Source organism: Lissotriton helveticus, chromosome 7, assembly GCF_964261635.1.
Source record: "Lissotriton helveticus chromosome 7, aLisHel1.1, whole genome shotgun sequence".
Classification (NCBI taxonomy): domain Eukaryota; kingdom Metazoa; phylum Chordata; class Amphibia; order Caudata; family Salamandridae; genus Lissotriton; species Lissotriton helveticus.
In genome coordinates this window covers 917130652-917150915 of record NC_136068.1, presented here as the reverse complement: position 1 = coordinate 917150915, position 20264 = coordinate 917130652, and the positions used below count along the sequence as shown (strand labels likewise).

Sequence of the window (20264 nt, the reverse complement as noted above, 5' to 3'; positions counted from 1 at the left end):
GCTGGAAGAGCAATGGAGCATCTCTGTAGAGTGCACCAACATAAATTGAATCACCTCTAGGCAGTTTTGGGTGACATGAACGAGTCAGTCGGTCGGTTCAGCTTGGCAGATAAGTAAGCTTATGCATGTTCGATGCATTGATTTGGTGTGGACCACTTCATACGATCAAGTGGGGCAGCGGGCTTGAGCATGGAGGCCCCTATTGTGAATGCCACTGGAAAGAGCACTTGAAAAGATGCGCATTGGAATGAACCTGAATGGCAAAGTTGAGGACAAGAAGACATAGAGAATCTAAGTGTCACTGCGGAAGACAGAGAAAGTGTTTGACAGTGGAAAAGAGGCAAAGCCTAAAAGAGCAAGTTTTCCTTTCCTACTACTAGAGTGGTGTGCTTGCGTTCTAGACCACTGTCCGACCATGTTCCCAATGTGCCCACAGACCTTGATGTGAAATGTGGGCAGAGACAAATGAGGCCTGACCAAGGCTGCTACACCGGCAGGTCATGAAGTGACCTAGAACACTAGATGCCAAGGTCATACCACAAGATGAAGCTCGCATGGAAACTAGGTGACAGAACCCAGACAGTTCCCTAGCACTCCCGCCCTCTAACTGTGTGGTCTGTGTTTTACGTGACCAACCGCACTAAAATCAGGGTTTGACAAGCCTCTATTTTCTAAGCCAGTGAGCCACTGGATGTCAAATCTTCGCCCATTATGGCCAACTTCTCATGTGCACAGAAGAACCTCTTGAGTAGGGTGACTAGACGTCCCGGGTTTGCCCATACAGTCTGGGTTTTTAAAGGAGTGTCCCAGCATCCTGACACTTTTTCCTGCAAACAAGACATATCCTGGTGTTTTGAGAGAGAGTTTGGTGATCCCCTTCGTTAATCAAGTGTGGTGCGGGCTCACGTTTCTTCCGATCCCCTCATCACACCAGGAACTGCATTCCTATTGGAGCCTTTTTAAAGACCTCTCTTCACAGCACTGAATTAAGTTGTTTAGTGTGCTGTCTCACTCAGGCAGCACACTAAGATATAATGAGGGGTGAATAAATGTCCCATCACCATAAACCAGTGACGGCCTGCGACATAGTAATAGGACTATGTTTTGCCCGGAGCGGATATTATATATTGCCAAGCTGCAGCTCAATTCCTGGCACTTAACGGCGCGCTTTAACAGTGCGAGAGGTGGGGACGGCAGAGCCGAGCCGTTTGCAATATTCACCAAATATTTCCCCAATATAAAGCCCAACAGCCCAATGCGTTTCGGTCTATCAAAGACTGTGATCACAGATTGTCCCGGAAAATGCTGCTGCCTATGAAATAAATGGAAATTGTCTATAAATGCTACCAGTGGCAGTGCGAGTGGATCTTTTCTGAAAGGAAATATTTAGTGAATATATATATATATATATATCCAACACAAAGTTCGCCCCAAAAGGAAGAGCCTCAACAGGTAGGTTTCAATTCTGTTCGTTTATTCAAGGAGACTGCAAGCAGGTTCGGCAAAACAGTCATCTTTCTCTTGATGCCAGACGCGTTTCAAGTCTTCCTGACTCTTAATCATTGGCGATGACACGTTCAAAAGGCCGGCACCTGCCACCACTTTATATTCCTAACACCCGCCCCAGTGGGCATAGCCGCTTCGCATGGTCTTATGGTACACTTGTGGTTGCAGTATATTATACTCCAGTGAGTCCATCTTCATATATATATTCACTGAAAAAAACACAGCTTTCAGGGACGTTATAGTTAGAAATTAGCATTTAAAAAACCTTACAAATTCACTGAAAAAGCCACAGGTTTCAGGAAAGTTATAGTTAGTTGGACATTTCACTCGTACAGAACCAGAGAAATTCAGCTGTTATAGTTAGTTAAGCTAACTATTACTCGCTCCCCTGCAATGCACTGCTGATGACGTCACATATTACATTATTCATGACATGGTCAGTTACATCACTGATGACATCTCAAATAAACGTTTTTTTCAGTGAATTTCAAGGGTTTTTTCAATGCTAATTTCAAACTATAACTTCCCTGAAAGAGCTACATTTTTGGCAAGATTGGTGTAATTCCGTCCAGCAGTTCGGGCTGTAGCCTGTTCCAAAAATTCCTATGGAAATTAACATGCTGAAAACGTGCTTTGGGATCCCCCTTTTTTCTCTGCCCCCGCTTGATGAATCACTCCAAAAGTTTCAGGACAGGAGCTGACCTGAGCGCCATACCAGTTTAGAAAATTTCGTGAAGATTCGTCAGACGGCACCAAAGATATTGGCAAATCAAAAAACGCTTTTCCTATGGATAATAGGTCCTACCTATAACTATAACTACCTACTGGCAACCACCAGTAGGAAATAAATAAATAAATACATATATAAATATATAAATGTTTCAAAAAAAGCCTCCAAGCTTTAGAGCTGCACTCCGCAAAGCATTCTTCGGCTGAGCTTCTATTCAAACTGAAGCAGTTACACAAACCCTCCGGCACCTTAACTCCTTCACTGAGGGGCTAATTCCCCCGCGGTGCTGGGGAAAGGGGGCACGCGCAGCGCCACAGTGCTTGTGAAGAGCTCAGCTCATCACGCTGCATGGTGGCGCTGTGCTCATGACGAACTGAGCTCGTCATGACCACGCCCGTTTCTTTAGAATGCTCAGCACAGCGGGGGAATTGGCCCCGCATGTGAGCGCCTGCGTGTCATGACGAGCTCAGCATCAGCACAGCGCAACCGTGCCTCATGACAAGCTGAGCTCGTCATGAGCACGGGAGGGGTCAATCATAGGGCAGGCAAGTGGAAAAGCAGTACTGGACTACAACATGTTTTACCCATTTGGCACATGTTCTCCAGTGAACAGCATGCCGGGAGAAGCAGTCCCGATTCTTTCCCTTTGATGGGGTTCGTTTTTACGACAATACTTTATCTGCCAATATTCAAATGAATGTTCTATACAGCCCTCCAGTGGGCTATATATATAGCCAAAACATAGTCCTATTTCTATGTCGATGGCCATCCTGGTATTTCATTTTGAAAAACTGGTCACCCTACAGGTGAAGAAACACGCAGTGAGACACAGTGTTGTTTAAAGGGAGCTTGAAGGAGACGAGTATGCTGCCGGTAACGGCTTTAAAGGTAGGGTTCATAGGCTTATGTCAGCGGGCACAAAATGAATATTTTAGTAGTAGGCACTAAGTAGGAATTTGTGATTTTGGTGGGGTCTGTGTAGCACCGGATTCACTCAAAGTTTTATGCGCACAGAAGGTAACAGGGTTTGATTGTCATTTCTATTTGATGGTTAAAATGAATGTTTTTGGGGTGGGTTCAGGCACGTTTCGGTGACATGTAATATGGACAACATATCTTTGTTTACAGCAGGCAAGCGGTTCTATGATTATGTTTGGACGATTATGTGTACAAATTCAGCATGGCATTGGCTAAGGGCAAACTATAGGGAATATGGCTTTAGAACGAATGTTTTTACATTTAAAGTTTAAAGGTGTCTCTCATTGAACAGATTTGTTAGAGGGCTTTTCATTCTTTCAGTTACCCTTGACTAAGGGCTGTAAAGCCCGAAATGCATTGGGTTGAAAAACACGAGGCTACTCGACATTAGTTGCTAATGCCGCACGTGTCGCTCATAAGGCCCGGATAGGCATAAAGACGGCATTTGAAAAAATACGGATTACGCTGTCTTCGAAGTGAATAGAAACTAATGGATGAAATTTGAAAAATATTAACTAAGAATTTGGATTAGAAATTGGATCAAAGATTGGATTTAAACGTGAAATATATGATTGATTCATTGAGAGGAAAGATTCTCCCACGAGGCTGTGCGACTGATTGGCACATAAGTGAAGTTTAATTTGCACTGTTCACTCTACACTTGAGCCTTGTATAACGGTTATTTTGAAAGCTGCAGGTTTTCCCCGTTCTTAGGTTGATAGGAAGGTGCACAGAAATGAAAGTGCGCAACATACCCACAAAGGCCCAGCATTCACCAAACAAGTTCACTGACTTTGACTAAGCATCACAAGCTTGTGTGAACAAGTTGGGCATACAACAGCACCGTTAGTTAATAATAATGGTGCTCTGATTCCCTCATTCACAGGAAAACTTTCCTAAATTACTTTTTCATGATAAGTGTTTTATGTTTTTTGATGTGTACATGTCAATTCAAAATTCAACACAACTTTTGCTAAATGATTTGAGGGATTTTTATAAAGCCTAAGATTATATTAAACACACAAAAGGTGATGGGGAAAGATTGCACAATAAGTCTAACCACTGGCAATCTTTTGCCCACCATGCCTCCTCAATTTGGGCACAGTCATATGTGAATCAGTCATGACCAGAACCGGACTGGGAACCGAATCCTACCCTGGCAAACTACTCGTCCGGTACCCCTGGTGGGACGGAGGGTATGCAGCCAAGCTGTTTGTAAAGGCGTAGCAGTCCCGAGGGGCCCAAAACCGGCTCCCACCCTGGCGGCCCACCGGGGAAACGCCCGGGGCCGCTACGGCCAGTCCGGCCCTGGTCATGACTCTGCTCCAATAAGAACAGTCCAACTGCCAGGACAGGTCGTCCCTGAACCGGAACACAACACAAGCAACGCAGGTCCGGTCTCCTCCTGATTGGGGCTCTGCAGTTGGGTGTAACTTGGTTCCTTAGCGCAGGGAGTGTGGGATCCATGTCTGGGCCAGTGGCATAACACAGACCCCCCGCAGCTCCAGGGGGCCCCCTCAGCAAAGCGCCCTGGCCTGAGGGCTACTGATCGAATCCAGAAGGGGGACCCTCCATGTACCTTGCAGGGGAGGCCCCTCAAGTTTCGTTACGTCACTGGTCTAGGCATACATACACTTGGCCACTTGGGTTTTTACAACTAATCAGACACGATTATAAAGTTGATTAATATTCTATTATCTAGGATTCCTAACTAATATTTCTGTGATTTATGTTATTAGTAGCTAAATTATACATTGTTGCTGCTAATTATGATATGCTATAAATACCCTTGACACTAGTTTTGCACCTTTGTTAGCTTAATAGCGTCAAATACATTACATGCTCCTGCCACCTTGTGGTGTTCTCAGGAATTGCCTTTGAAGGCGTTTAAACAGTAGAGTGTTTGTTCTCAGGCCCATGTCGCATTGGCAGTAACCCGTGTGCCCTTCTGTTCTGCTCTGTAGCTTTGCACCCACATGCCCTTTATTTCGACTTCTAGGAAAGGAAACAGGTACTGAACTTCACACCAACTCTCGCCGGCAGCATGCAGGCAGCAATCTATCTGTTGCCTTGGGGAATTGGTTTCCATGGATTCTGAGCCTCCGCAGATTTTTTTTTAACAATCTCCGAAAGCCTGGCTGTCTCCTACAGCCCTGAGCATTAAAGCCCCGTGCGTGCAGGACAGAGGCGGGGTGACGAGCTAAACCGCTCGTTCACCTGTGCAAATCTAGTGAAAACAAACAGAAAATGGAGGCAGGCCGACTGCTTCAAGCTAATAAGGTGCGTGGAATGCCCGAGCGTCCCGTTAAGAAAAAGTGCGTGGGAACGTCCCATTGTCCTTAATGAAACACATTTTTGCTGTGTCTCTTATTTGTGCCAACCTTTGTGTAACGAGGTTACGTTAAAAAAATAAATTTAAAAAAAAGGGAATTAACAAAGGAGGACTCTATATATGGAACGTGGGATAACTCATTCACAGTCTGACTTCTCAATAACCCTTGATGGGCTTGACAGGGGCAATTAAATGACAGGCAAATGTCATGGCTGTGACACCATTCCTTAACTTGTAATAAGGAGTCGCTATTACTGAATGAGGGGTTGCTGCAACTGCAATGCATAGTTATGATGCTGTCTCCTACCTTATTATTATTATTTTTTTACCCCCCTCTACACTTCCTGTCTCTTTAGTACCAAATGGCAACCTTTCCCAGGCATATAAAAAATTCCGTAATGTTTCCTCATATGATCGTGTGCACTCCTTCACACTGACACACATTCTGTTCTCACTGCATGTCCCGTTTGTCGAATACACTAAAGCAGCTGTGTGCAACAGTAGAGATGAGCAGAACGTACTCCTGCTGGACAGCTTACATTTTGAATAATCTCAGAGGACACACCCAAGACGATTCCAGGAGTTGGACACTGCTAAAAGGCATCACTTGTTACTAACTAGAGACGGACATGAGCCTAAGCTAAAGCTCGGAGTTGTCGACTTTGAAACTTGGGAACCACGTCCGAGTCCCGGCGTTGGCTCAACACCGTATTATTCGGGACCGATCACTAGCTCACCGTGCCTGGAAAAAGAAACGGTTTAATGCCTGTCTTCCGCGTGGAGAGACAGGAGTGAGGGGAGACGGAGAGCCAACAATCACGCGGTAAAAAGAGGGCGCGCATTGTATGGGATGAGACAATTAATGTCGGAGCTCAGCCTGTGATCTCCGGCAGTGCTGCACGAGCCCGCAGGTGCATAGGTGAGACGCCGCAGGCATGTTCTACCACACGTCACCAACAGACCTGGAGTCCCTCGTTACTTCTTCATTTAGCGACAGCTGGTACCCGCTCCTCAGGCCAGGAGCAAAGCACAGAGAGGGGTTTACGAATTGCGCAGACGAGGCACATTCTGTGCTTCCCGCCACGTGAGACCGGCGCATCGCTGTCAGTTACGAACAGTGATAACAGGTATAAATGCTGGAGGCGAGAGCCTGTTCCCTCATCACTAGAACCCTGGCTGCTGCGCCTTCTGCACCCGCTCGCGCTGGGGCCGACCCCCGGGACAGGATGAAATGTATGCGCCCTGTTCAAGGGCACACCAAGGGCACACACATTTTTCCACTCTAAACAATAGACAAAATGAAGAAGTGATAAGTGGAGCAAGGTGTGTGTGAGGGGTGGGGGTCGGTCAGTGTCAATCCACGGATGCAATATTCCAGTACGCATGTGAATGCTTCCCATCATCTCAACATGCTGGCTGCACCCTTTACCTCATTTTGACGTAATAATTCCACCAGCATGTTTTCGGTGTAGTTCTATCTGCAAATGTCTACGTCCGTAACTTATGCTTTTTATGTAAGTAAATTAACAAAGTATGCAAGTCAATAAATCGTATGTAATTTCAATAAAAACTTTGAAAAAATGAAGTCACCACACACTTTATAGTGCGAAGGCACCTCAATTATTGCGGTTTTCAAAACTGATCCAAAAGGAATGAGATGCATGAATGGAAAAGATTTGAAAAGCACTGACTTAGGGCCCTCAGACAAAACCATCACCCTTCAAAAACATAATACAACTTTTCATATAATAAATCAAAAGTTTTTACCCGTTTCTTAAAATTAAATAAAGAAACTAGGTTTCTCTTACCTATGATACTTTCTGTCACATTGATCGCATTATTTCCACACAATGAATTACTTTTTGAATACATACAGGTGACATTTTAGCATGGACATTATTTTATGCAACCATTTGTTCCATATACTTTGGACTTCTTTCCTGCAGTACAGCATGCACCCTGAGCTCCATTCCACCTACGCAGTCTTTTACTCACTCATTCACTCACATGCTGGCCTTACTGAAGTCCCCAACCCTTAAGAGACTTTAGTACTCAATTTGTAAAATAAATAAATAACAAGGTAAATAAATAAAAGCCTTTGTTTAAGTCGCAACCGCCGGTTTGCTGAATACATATTGGGGACATTCAGAAAGTGGACATAGGAATGCATTCTGCCCTTTTCTTCTTATTGGCTTAGTGGTCTGTAGCTCACATTTTCTGGCTTTCTATTTGCTGGCTTTATTTGCTTTAGGCTCTGCAGCTCGAGTTAGTATCTCCCGTTGCCCAAAACTTGTTTATTGTATTCTTCCACAAACTCGTTTTCTGTAACCAGGCCTTTAAATCTTGTTCTTATCTTGTCACTTTTGCGTGCATTAAAAAACAGAGGTCAAATATCAGGCCATGTCTTCCAGGGGACCTAGTGTTTATTTTTCTTTCTCAGACTTAAAAGTGAGAGGATTTATGTGACAATAATGCTGGCTAGTGGGATCTGTTTGAGGAAGGCTGCACAGATGTTATTTTTTTCGAGCACACAACATTTAGATGCCTGTAAATGAAGGGTGCTGACGATCAAATTAATACATTGAGTGATGACATTTCCACACATTATTGTTTGTGCGCTGTATACTTCTGTCAGTAAAACTGTATGTGAGTGCAAATGTAATCGTCATTTCAATTGAAGATGTGTTGTCTGTAGGCTGCCATACAATGCATAATCCAGGTTACCCTACTCAACTCTACTCTGCACCACTCTATTTCACTGCAGTCTACACTGCTCCACTCCACTCTCCGCCACTTCACTCCGCTTCACTGCACTCTTCTCTGCACCACTCTATTCCGCGCCTCTCTACTCTAGAGCACTCCACTCTATGCCAATGCACTCTACCCCACACTACTCTATCACCACTGCGCTCTTTGCCACTGCACTCTGCTTCCATACACTCTACACCACTTTACTCAAAACCAATGCACTGTAGACCAATCTATTCTACACTAAATCACTCTACACCACTATGCTCTATGCCACTACACTCTACACCACTCTATTCTATGTCACTGCACTCTATTCTACTGTGCACCACTGTACTCTTATGCCACTGCTCTTTATACCACTCTACTCTGTGCCACTCCATGCCACTCTACTCAGCGCGACAGCACTCTACACCAATGCACTCCACTCTACGACAGTATACTCCGCAAAATTGCTGTCTCTGCCACTCTACTTTATGTCACTCTACGATCCTGAACTATATGCTAATGAACTAAGCGCCACTCTAATACTCTGGACCACTGCACTCTACAACACTCTACTTTGTACCACTGCATTCTATGCCACTTTACTCAGCTCTGAAACAATCTACTCTGCCACTGCAGTCCACTCCACACAACGCCACTGCCCTCTACGCTACTTTACTCAAAACCAATACACGCTATACCACTGCACTCTGAGCCAATCTATTCTGCACCACTGCAGTGTATGCCACTGCACCCTACTCTATGCCACTGCTCTCTACACCACTACTCTACACCACTATACTCTGCAACACTGCACATTTTGCCTCTACACCACTCCACTCTGCAGCACTGCAATCTATGGCAATGCACTCTATGCCACTCCTCTATAGCACTCCACTCTACCCTGCACATTACTCTACGCCACTTCACTGTGCTCTGAAACAATCTACTCTACGCCACTGTCCTCTATACCACTGCACTTTACACCACTCTATGTCACTCCAAACCACTGCAATCAATCCTGCACCACTCTAATTGATGCCACTGTATGCTTCTGCACTCTACCCTGTGCCAATATACCCTTCCATGCACCTCTACTCTGAAAACACTCTAATAACTCAATGCCACTTCAAGTTATGCCACTGAACTCTACACCATTCCATTCTTTGCCACTGTAGGCTATGCTGCACCACTTTGCACCACTACACTTTACGCTACGCCACTCTACTCTAAACCACTGAACTCTATACCAATTCACTCCACACCACCATACTCCAACCCAATGCACCCTATGCCACTGTACCTATACCAACTACATTGCACCACTGCACTTTAAGCCACTATACTTTATAACAGTCTACTCTATGCCACTTCACTCTACACCACTTCATATGACTTTAATCTACACCATGGGTACTTGCAAACATATGCCCAAGGTCAACCAAGTACAGCCTGTGGTGTGACGAGGGCCGCACTAATGTCAACAGGGTGGCAGTACAGGGTCTGGGTGGGACAGGGATTGTGCAAGGAGGTCTAAAACGATAGTAAATAAATGGGCAATCATTTATTTGCAGGTTAATAAATGCTTGCCCGTTTATTTAGCATTGTTTTCTGACTCTTAGTGCTTAGCAACTAAACAGCAGCTCATGCTGCTGTTCATTAGGAGGCCGCATTTAAAGGTCAAGAGGGCCATACTTTGACTATCACTGATCTACACCATTACACTCTAGGTCACTGCACTCCACGTCACTGCACTATACACCACTCTATTCTACTCTGCACCACTGTACACTGCATCACAGTATTTTGACCACTCTATAACCCTGCACTCTGCCAATCTACTCTGTGTGACGGCACTCTATGCCACTGCACTCTGTTCTGTACCACTCCGCTCTATACCACTTTACTACACTCTACGCCACTCCACTCTTCACCGCTACACTCTACCCTGCACCACCGCACTGTATGCCACACCACTCTACTCCACTCCACTCTGCACCAGTCCACTCTCTGCCATTGCACTCTAAGCCACTGCAATCTACTTTCCACCACTTTACTCTGTGCCACTGTGCTCTAAATCACTGCACTCTGCGCCAATCTACTCTGCACTACTGTACTTTATGCCACTTCACTCTAGGCCACTCTGTTCTACTCTACAACACTCCACTCCACGATACTCCACTCTAAAACCTTTACTCCTTTAAACCCTGCTCCACTAACATGCTAACCCATGCCATTCTATGACACTACTCCACTCTACGATGCTCTATATAACTCCCTCTATGCCACTTTAATCTATGACTCACTACTTCACGCGCTTCCACTCTATGACAATCTACTCCACTCTACGCAACCCCTCTATGCCACTTTACTCTGCTCTACAGCACTCCATGACACTCTACTCTACGACACTCTACTTCTGTCACTGTGCTTCCGTCTATGCCACTCAACTACGACCTTCCACTCTACGATACTCCACTCCCTCCATGACCCTCCTCATCACTCCTCTCCATGCCACTCAACTCTACTGTACTGTATGCCACTCTGTGCCACTCTATGCCAATCCATGACACTGCACTCTACTCCAATTTTAGGGCACTTCACTCCACGCCTCTCTCCTATACCTCACTAACTTTTAGCCATGCTGAACAGCAGCCACTCTGGTGTAAAACATTGCTAAAACATATTGACAGAGCCAATAACGTTTGCTTAAGTGAGACCTATTGGCTTTGCCAATGCTTGACTCCCGACAATTCTGAACACCAAGGTCTCGATTCCACTTCGTGCCTCTCCCATCATACTCTTCTGGTCTCTCTAACTCACTCTTGCAGGTTCCCTCTATAACTGCTTTCTCCCTCTGTCACAGTTTTTCTATCTTTTTCTTTTTCTTTACCAGCCACTGTTCTGACTTTGCCTCTATTATTTAAAAGCTTACCTTGAAAAATAAGTACCGGTCACTGAAAATAAGTTCTGATGCCTTCTACCTTTAACCACAGGCACAAATTAAGCTCTAAACTGACCACCTCAGTTTTCTTGGGATATGGATATCTCACACACCTCTTAAGAGCAGCCAAACTCTCCTTTACATATGTCTGCCTAGGAACAGCCTAAATAAATCATCAAAACTGTATTGTGCACAAGCTGATCAGTCAACTCCTGCAATGCATTCTTACACAAAATTGAGTTTTTACCCAATTAAGGATCCTCTGAACGTCAAGCTAGCCGCAGCATCTGAACATCACAATATTTCTCACCTGCTTGTGAACTCTCCTCGCGCCGGCTCTTCTGCTTCGAGTCCCAGGTGCGGGGAAAGCATTCAAAGTGGATAGATTCTTCAGAGCAGTTATTGCAGTCCACGGGACCGTCTCGCCTCTAAAAGTAAATTTATAATAGAAACCACAACACCGTTAATGGCTGCAAACCCAGCAACTGAAGGTACTTAAAATAAGTGTAGACAAATAAAACATACGAATATTTCTCAATTATCTATTTATATTTCAACACACACTTTTAAGCTTCTAGTGTTGCACGCAACCAAAAATGTGGCAACGTGACACCTATATGGAATCATCCAAGTGGAACAGAAATGAGGTGTGTCGTGGGTGTGCAGGAAAAAAGGCTGAGCCTCGTTGTATCTTTCATGCTCATTTGTGTTTTAAAAGAAAGGTAACATACGTATTATAGGGCCAACAGTGGTAGCAATGCCGCACACCGGAAGTCATGCAAGCTTAAGTGGGTAGTGGTGGATTGTCCAGGACAAGCTAAATTAAGGGCTGTGGTAAATCAGCCCCAACAACTTCACGGACATGCCTTTTAACAGAGCCGCCTATAATAATGGACTGAAATCTTGCTGAATTTTCCAGTGAACTTTAAATTGTTCTAAACTGTTTCAACTTTCTTGTCTTTTCCGTGCTCAAATACCAGTTTAAAATAGAATGCAGAGAATGGACAAGTCATAACACGAGAAAAACAGACAGCACTTAAGGATGCCGAGGGAGCTTTGCAAATTGCAATCCCACCTGCTGACATTCCATTTGCACAGCACACACACTTGTTTTTCTCCATCTAGTTTGCTTATAATACGAGACTAACAAAAATAACTGTCTTGGGAAAGTGACAAAGCGCTTACAGTTAATTTTAAAGGTCTCGCAATATGCAGCTATGTTAATTAAATGCACTAGAATGGTCTGTGCTGGTTCGGGTGGGTGCGGGGAAAAACAGCCACTGTCATATTGAATAAATAAGTAATTCTGAGAGCGCAAATCTGGTACATTCCAAAGCTTCATCCAACGGCTCTACTACTCTGGAGCACCAAAAAACTGAGGTAACTACAATATAGGTCGACAGAAACCCTGACCATGGAGATAGACGAGAGACCACGGCTTCCTAGACTTCCCACCATGAGCATACTTAAAAAAGAAAAACAGCCAGTGCACTAGTTGTCAATACCTGAGAAACTGAAAATTAGAAAGGTTAATAACAACAACAAAAATAGAAGAAAGACTACCATAGAATCATCAGAAAATTCCAGAGAACGGGCTGTCCTCATACTAAGGGGTTGATTAAAATGTTGTTAGGAAGGACTCCTGATGGGATTCGGTATTGTCGAATCCGATTCTGAACCCTTGTTTCCGACCGAATCAGTCACCTTTCCGGATGTCCGGGTACCATGCAAGGAAGCCATCAGGGCTGTTCGAATCGGTTCCAAATGGGATTCTGGCAGCACAAATAATTCGGAGCCGAATCATACAGCCTAATGGAGACGTTTTCCGAACGAGCGAGTACGATGACCGATTCGGTCAGCCATTCCGAATCGGTTTGACAGAGAAGAAACGGATTTCGGAATTGATCTTTGGGGGTCCGTTGCGGGCCTCCCTTCACCCAGAGGCGACTGAATGTGGCCCCTGGGTGTACCCAAGGGACCCCTCTTCCCAACCATGCACAATGTAGCATGCACCATGGAGTGCTTGCAACAGGACGCAATGATTTCCCCACCCACCCCTTTTTCCAATGGGAGCCTGTGTTCTTGTTCGGGACACAGGCTCTCATTGAAGTAAATGCGAGTTCGACTGAACAGAGTCCGTAAGCATCTGGACACATCATAATCGCCGGTAGGGCTCCCTGAATACGAATCATTAGGAAAGCATTCCTAACATGATTCAGTGGGAATGCTTTCCCAACAACATCGTTATCGGCCCTATATGTCTATTCCAGAGTTAGAAGAAAAAAAAAAAACGTATCCCCGCCGGCGGCTCCTCCGTTAAGGCAGAGGAGCATCGCCCCACTGCTCTCTCAGCAGTGAAAACATGAAAAACAAAATGATAATAAAAACAGGTTATTATCATTTTATTTTTCTTCACTGAGCCGAGTCTAGGGTGGGGCCACCCTCATTGACAGCAGCTACCGCAGGGGGGAGGAGGGGTGGGCACTGATGCAAGTACGCATGCCGGTTTGGCTGTCTGTCTTAGGACAGCCAAACCGACATGCACACATAGGTCTTTACACTCAAGCTTTTTCGACAAGCGGAGCAGAAGAGCACAGAGGCGGCGGCCAACAGGTAAGTAGCATTTTATTTTTTCCGCATTGTCTCCCCCATGCTGTATCGCCACTTTTCTTTCACAGCAGCCGCCACTGCTTATGCCTACCCTCTAAACCTGAGAGAAGAAATAGAAAACATACTGCAGTGTCAGTGATCATGAGCCTAGACAATTGAAATAGAGAAATCCAACAATGCATCCCTCATCAGCCTTGAAAACAGAAATGCAAGAGGTTTAAAGGAGTTGTTGGTTCCAATAGTAGTATTCATTGAATCTCTGGTCTGATTGAATGTCAGGGCCTCGCATGTTCTGGTGCAATAGGATGCATGCTCCCTGGCTGTAGGGCGATTTACTGTTGCAGCATGTGTAAAACGTTTGAATGACCGGTTTCGAGCACGCTACCACTGCAACATTTGCCTTTAAGACAATGGCTTATACACATGAAGAAAAAGCAAGTATCATTCATCTGTCCAATCAAAAATGTAGCGCTTAAAATTAGATTGACATCTAGTGACATTGGGAGATTCAATGAAAGATGCTAGAATTAGGCCCCACCCCTTTGTATATCAGGAATGCTAGACTCTTCCGTGGGCAAAATCCCCTACGAAGACATAGCACTTATCAGGACATTCTTTAATAGTCCTCAAGGCAGGTCAAAAACCAGTGGCAAGTCGATGATGAAGGACATAGAAGTAAAAGCCGCCTACAATTCACAACCTACGAGTCATTCGTAGATCACCTGTAGACTTATTCCCAAATCTAGCCTTGCATTCCAGTGGGCATTCCGGCTCAAGATTGTCCGCCTGAAAACGCAGGGGTGGAGGAAAGATCCCAAAAGCAGAAGCCATGGGTGTGTTTCCTCACATCACATACTAATACAATGATTCTCTTTCATATCTAAAATGGCAGCCAGACCAACATGTCAGCCCACCTCTAACACCACCTTCTTGGAAGTGTCTAAGTAACAATGTGAGTGCCCTATAAACAGAAGAAAATGTTATGGATAACACGCAGAGTGTAGATGTTGCAGAAATGGAAAAGAAAGTAGTTTACATGTTCAACAGAAAGAGGAGATGTCATATAGATCATTATTCTGCTCTTAGAATTAGAACACCTGAATTGTAATGTTTGACGCTTGAAGATGCTCATGATCAAGTGTTGCAAGTAGGAAGTTATCGGATATTTCAGTCACAGTAGTAGGAGTCATGTTAAGTCCTGCATAGTAGATAGTGTAAACAAGATGGAAGGGTACATATTGGTAGACCATCGAGAGAGGGTACTAATTTAGTAGACTTTTGAGGTAGACATTAGGAAACATTTCAGGCAGCAGATACTGTAAGGCAAAAGCTACCAGAAGATGCCTAAAGACAGGTTTGAGTGTATGGAATTAGCAAAATATGCTAAATGCAGGTTTGCATTTGTTCCAAAATCACACATTTGTTCAAGTTCCTTATTTATCCAGAGCAGGCCATTTACCTGATTGAGGAGGACTACAAGGTTGGCAGTATAATGCACAATGAACAAAGCAGTGGGTTGCAAAAGGTACTTCTGCGGCGACGACAAAAAGAAGCCTCGTCGCGACGTCGCCCCTCACTAAATGGTCAGTTCGGATGTCGGAACACACAAAGCTGCGATGACACCTGTGCTTCATTTCCGGTGGGATCAAACTGATGCCTCCTGTGCGCGTGGCAAAATCCTGGCACTCGGCCTTGGCTTCCAGCAAGCTAAGAAGCAGGGAGTCCCAGTGACACAATGCCAGCTGTCACCAAACAGCTGTTGGGATGCCAGCACGTCCCCTGCCTGACTGGCAGAGGAATCCCACCGCCCTGGTCCCCCAAGGGGAACATCTGCAGTGCGGAGCAGAAGATGGATGCCTCGCGAGACGTACCTGCTTACTATCAGGAAATACCAGCACCTGCTGAGCGCCGCCATATGCACTCTCGAGGCGAGAACCGCGTGCTGCCATCCTTCACGCGGACTGCTGCTGCGCTATACGCCTGCTAGGCTGCCCTTCAAAATCATGACAGCTCTTACACCACCGACACACACACACACACATATATATATATATATATATAGATTCATTCATTCATTCATCGGGGGTGGCCTGGAGAGAAGCCGGAAATTAATGTTAGGCCCAATGTTCATAAAACCATAAATTCAGTTTAGGACAAATGTTTGTGCATCGACCTACGAGAAACAGAAGAGTCGACACTGCTGCAGGTCAAACTCTGAATTGATGCATAAACATACTTTATCGAAAACATGTGGATATTACATAATTAAATAAACTGAGTGTTTGCTCTTCAACTGTTATTTTTGGACTCTGCTGTTATAGTGACAATGCTTTATTTCTTAAAAAATATTTGTCAGGTACGTTCTTTCGACAGCTTGATCATTGATCTGTATCTTCACACATAAGAGGTACTTATTAAGATTCATACGTGTTTGATTAATAAAAACCATTACAAAGAGGTAGAAAATAACAATTTAAAATACACGTATTACTCTTTTGCTTCATATAGAGCCGGACAAAAGAGAAAGCATCATCCGTAACATTAAAAATAAATCACTCTTAAAACGGGCATTATTAAATGAGAACATTGCTGGTTTTCAATACACTATGTTAGGAGCTGCCCAGACAAGTAGGTCTAAAAAGCTCATGAAATCTTTTCGTTTTCACAGTTTTCCCAATAACGTGTAAAAATGAAATTATGACACTTTCGCCTCATAAAAGAGCCACAGAAGCGAATCGATCATCCATAACATTGTAAAATGACCCGCTCTTAAAACAGTCATTGTCAGGAGTGGATATGGCCGATTCTCTGCTGTCTGAGGTACTCTCCAGACTGGTACATCTAAAGCAAGGCTCCTGGCTTCTTCAGTCCTGGACTCTTCTGCAGTATCAAGGAATCTGAAGCCTGCAATGTTCCTTCAGCATATTAAAGTTCCCCCAGTGCTAGGTTGAAGAAGTTGACCAATCTGAATATCAATTGCATATCATCGCCAGGCAGACATGCATCTCATGTCATTGATCGCGCGAAGCCCCAACCTTATAAAACATACCATTAAGAATTTTCGACGGAGCTTCAATAAGTTTGGGCATGAGCAAATTATATGTGCCATAAATTCAGAACCATATTCACAGCCTCTCCGGCATTTATAGGGCCGTATACTTCGAGCTCTTCTTCCAGCTCAATTTTCTGCTAGTACTGAAAGCTGGAACCTGCATCACATACATTTAGTTCTGATTGGTGCTTTGAGATCAATTTACAAATAGTTCTGAGGTGTCTGAGAAGTAAATGACAGTATGTTGCGCCATTTTTGAAGTTTCATTAAGGCTTCAATGTTACCACCTAAAGCGGAAATGTATAATGCTTTTCCCACTCTTCCATTAGACCAGACCTGTCAAGAATTTTATTTAAGTTTCGGAGAATATTTACAGAGTGATTTTTCGGTGAGGAACTTAGTGTCCTTCAGGACATGTAAATCTCACAGTGGTAAATTGCATCTGTTCAAGGCCCTTATGCAACATCTCTCAGTAAATACGTGAGCCATAAACACGGCCAGAAATAATTTTGCCCTGAGCACATCTAATATAGATGTTCCTATCGGGCTCTTTAATTTAGTGTACAAATACTGTAGTTGATAATGCAAGTACCACTATATCAAAGTCTGAAGTTGACAGCTTTATCCCATATTTTTAGTTTGTGAAATGCACAGGTATTGATAACTCTTTTTCCAACATTTAATTTCAAATCACTGTTTAAAGTATATTCATAAAGGACAGCAAGTGAGCGCTGTAGACCAATCGGCGTATAGCCAAAAAGAATCGTATCATCGGCATATTGTACTGCTGGGACATAAATATCACTTCATTTGGGGGAAAAAAACTGTGACCATCTTCATGGTTGGCATCAAATATACTGTTTCCAGGTTAAATAAAAGAAGGGAAATGACACATCTTTGTTTTAATCCACGGTTAGAGTTTATTTTCCTGCTGACGGATCCGATTCATTCCCTAGTTTCACTCTGACCCAGTTGTCCGCATACAAAGATGAATTAGTGTTAATTGGGTAACCAGGATACCCCATGCTGTAAATAGTGATTCATTTGGCAGGCACATTTCCAGTCCCTATATAGTTCCGAGGAGGGAGAATTTATTGCTGACACTGGGATTGAATGGCCAGACTATGGAGGGGATCCAATAACACTGGGCGAGGTTACTGCTGCCATAGCAGGACTAGCCTCGGGAAAGGCGCCAGGATTGGATGGCCTACCCGGGGACCTGTTTAAACAGGAGCCCATTGTTTGGGCCCCCTACCTTGCCGCCCTTTTTAACGGAGTTCTTAGCGGCATGGAAATCCCTAGTACTTGGCTGGGGGCGGAGGTGGTGCCCATTTTCAAAAAGGGGTCGCCTCTCCTCCCAGCCAACTACAGACCCATTAGTTTAATTGATGTAGCACAGAAACTCTTTGGCAGGGTTTTGCTGAATCGGCTCCAGGACTGGATGGAAGAGGCGGGTGACCTTAGTCCCTACCAGGCGGGATTTAGGAAGGGAGTTTCCACAGTGGACCAGGTTTTTAGATTGAATATCATCTACTGGAGGTCAGCAATATTCGAGGGCGGCAGTCTCTACACAATTTTTGTGGATTTACGAGCCGCCTTCGATCTGGTGCCTAGAGGGAAACTTTGGAGCGTCCTGGCAGAGATGGGCGTTCCTCCGGACATCCTATTAATCTTGCAGAGGCTGCACCACAATAATTATGCCCGAGTGAGGTGTGGGAGGTCCGGGGAACTTACTGAAAGATTCCCCGTTGGCCGAGGGGTAAGACAGGGTTGTGTGTTGGCACCGACCCTGTTTTGCCTCTTCGTCAACGGGGTAATCGCCCACCTGAATGCCACTGACAATACCGACGCCCCTAAATTAAATGGCAGCAGGGTACCTGCAATCATGTTTGCAGATGACACCCTGCTGCTATCTAAAACCCCTATGGGGATACAGAGGATCCTCGATTCATTTATGGCCTTCTGCTCTGATAGGGGGTTAGAAATTAATGCGGCCAAAACCAAATTTATGGTTTTGAATCCGAGCCAAACAACGCGGCCGAACCCGTCACTGGGAGCAGCGCGGCTCGAGAGAGTCTCCACCTTCGAATACCTTGGTGTGACCCTTAATGAAAACATGTCTTGGGGATCCCATCAGAGCAGGGCGAACCTCAAATTGACACAAACTACTGGGGGCATCGCCCGGATGATGATTGCCTCCTCATACCGTCCGCTGGGGTCGCTCATCCAGATTTACAAGGTTCAGGCCAGGGGAGCGATCATGTATGGGGCGGAACTGTGGGGACATATATCTTGTCGTAGTCTGTCATTAACGGAGAATAAATTTATCAGACAGATAGCCGCGCTTCCGCCCAGCACTCCGCTCCTCCCCTTGAGGCTTGATCTGGGTCTACGACCATTAGCCGAGGAAATAGGTCTGAGACCCATAGCCTTCTGGCGCAGGCTGTGGAGTAGTAACGATCTCGCAGCCTATAGGGCGGAACTGATGGAACTATTGACCCACCCGAAAGCGCTCCGGATCCCCTGGATAAAACACATCCAAAATACTTGTATGGAATTGGGGTTCTCTGATTTATGGACTGATCCTGCCAATGCCGCACCAAGCATTTCTAAAAGATCCCTGGCCAATGCATACCACGAACAAAAACTAGCTAGGGTCCTAGATAGCCAAGCTGGAGGGTCATTATCCTCTGTATTTGTACAAAGTAAGGACCGTTATAGGTTTGAGGGGGTTTTGGATGCTATTTCCCCCGTGCTTGCCAGAAAGCTGTTTCTCCAGTGGAGATACGGCACACTGCCCTTTCGAGCTTTTACTAGTTCTTGGTCATCACCTCCTACCTCTAAGCAGTGTCCGGCCTGTGATGCCAAGGAGGAAACTGATTTACACGTGGACCTTTTTTGTCCAGCTTATAGGGCTGTGAGGAAATATTGGCTTCTTCCACTGATTAGAAACATGGGTTGTAGGGAATATGCCCCAATGTATAGGATTTTAAAATCTGATGTTTCAGGCCCAACTGTGTTCGCACTGGCAAAATTTCTTACCAATGTCTGGCACACCCGCAACCGTATTTTAAATATGATGGTTTCCTCTTAATTTTATGATTCATAGTCTTAAGGCATTTTTAGTAATATGTAATTCCAATGTTTTAAAATGTTAAATGTGCTGTTTTATTGTGATTATACATGTGTATTGTTTATCTTTTATGGCCAAATGGCCGAAATAAAGATTGGAAATGGAATGGATTCATTTACTCTGTCAAATGCAAGGCTGAAATCTAGATAGCACAAGTATAAAGGCGTTCCATCGACAATTGCATTCTGTGCCATCAGACTAATGGCCATCCTGTTATCAATTGCCTCACATCCTTTCAGAAACTGG

At 44.6% G+C, this 20264-nt stretch overlaps 1 protein-coding gene across 2 annotated transcripts in view; it reads right to left on the bottom strand.

Moving 5' to 3' along the window:
* The window catches only part of ATP10B (ATPase phospholipid transporting 10B (putative)), a 563398-nt gene that overhangs the window by 377009 nt on the left and 166125 nt on the right, over positions 1-20264 (bottom strand). The window contains exon 2 of one of the 2 annotated variants that reach the window (XM_078653419.1): positions 11534-11651. The gene's annotated coding sequence lies outside the window, so the exon portion shown is untranslated. Of the gene's footprint in view, positions 1-11533; positions 11652-20264 lie in introns of those variants that run through there. The other variant, XM_078653417.1, reaches the window with a different exon arrangement.